Genomic DNA, 1,531 nt, shown 5'->3' on the forward strand with positions numbered 1-1,531 from the left:
CTTCCTGAAGAGCAAAGGCTCCATACCTAGTTCCCTCGACCCCACTCTCTTCATGAAGACATATGATGGTGAACTGTTTATGTGCCAAATATATGTGGATGACATTATCTTCGGCTGCACCAATCGAAAGTACAGTGAAGAGTTTGGATATATGATGCAAGAGCAATATCAGATGTCCATGATGGGTGAGCTGAAGTTCTTCCTCGGTCTTCAAATACGACAGCAACGCAACGGTATCTTCATATCTCAAGAGAAGTATCTCAAAGATTGCCTGAAGAAGTTCGGTATGCAAGACTGCAAAGGCTTCACGACGCCAATGCCAGCCAAACATCATTTGGGTCCCGACGACAATGGTAAAGAGTTCGATCAAAAGGTATACCACTCCATGATTGGTTTTTTATTTTATCTATGTGCATCTAGGCCAGATATTATGCTTAGTGTTTGCATGTGTGCTCGATTCCAAGCGGCACCAAAGGAGTCGCATCACTTAGCTGTGAAGCAAATTCTTCGATATTTGGCTCACACCCCAACTCTAGGATTATGGTATCCAAAGGGCTCATAGTTTGATCTGGTTGGATTCTCGGATGCTGATTATGCTGGTGACAAGGTGGATCGCAAGTCTACATCAGGCACATGTCATTTTCTGGGACGATCACTTGTATGTTGGTCTTCAAAGAAGCAGAACTGTGTATCTCTCTCCACTGCTGAATCTGAATACATTGCTGCTAGATCTTGTTGCGCTCACCTTCTGTGGATGAAGCAAACACTCAAGGACTATGGCATTCATCTGAAGCAAGTGCCACTCTACTGCGACAACGAAAGCGCCATCAAGATTGCCAACAACCTAGTTCAGCACTCGAAGAAAAAGCACATTGAAATTCGTCATCACTTTCTCAGAGATCATGTTGTGAAGGAAGATATTGATATCATACACGTCAACACTGAAGGGCAATTGGCAGATATCTTCACCAAGCCCTTGGATGAGAAGAGATTTTGCAAGTTACGGTGTGAGCTAAATATCTTGGAATCCTCATATGTCCTGTGATCAGGCACACATCCTAACACTTATGCATATTGATGACTTAGATGTGCAACACACGGAGTAAAGTATATCTTCAATCAATGAAGACATACATTCTAAGTGTGAATACATTAATGTGGAATTTGACTTCGGAGCGCCACGATAATTGTGGGTCGTGTCTGGGTCTAATACTTCCTATACGGTGGGTAACGCCACCACCAAATGTTCTGTTTGAAGTGCTTCACTCATGGCGTTACATTTGCTATGTCTTCACCTTTGGTTTGGCTTCAATCTCAACATGTCTTCATAATTAACTTCACTATGTTGAATATATATATATATATATACTAGTGTTCTATCCTCTACAGCATTCACTTATAGCTATGTCTTCTTGTTGAATCTTTTGAACTAAGTGAATGTGATTGGACCCTAACCTTTCTATGCTTTCTATCTCAAACTCTATCTCTCCAAATCATATGCATTCTATTGAAACTGTCGAATGTCTTCTCT

The sequence above is a fragment of the Triticum urartu genome, chromosome 3A (assembly GCF_056163025.1).
Source record: "Triticum urartu cultivar PI428250 chromosome 3A, HENAU_Tu73, whole genome shotgun sequence".
NCBI lineage: Eukaryota > Viridiplantae > Streptophyta > Magnoliopsida > Poales > Poaceae > Triticum > Triticum urartu.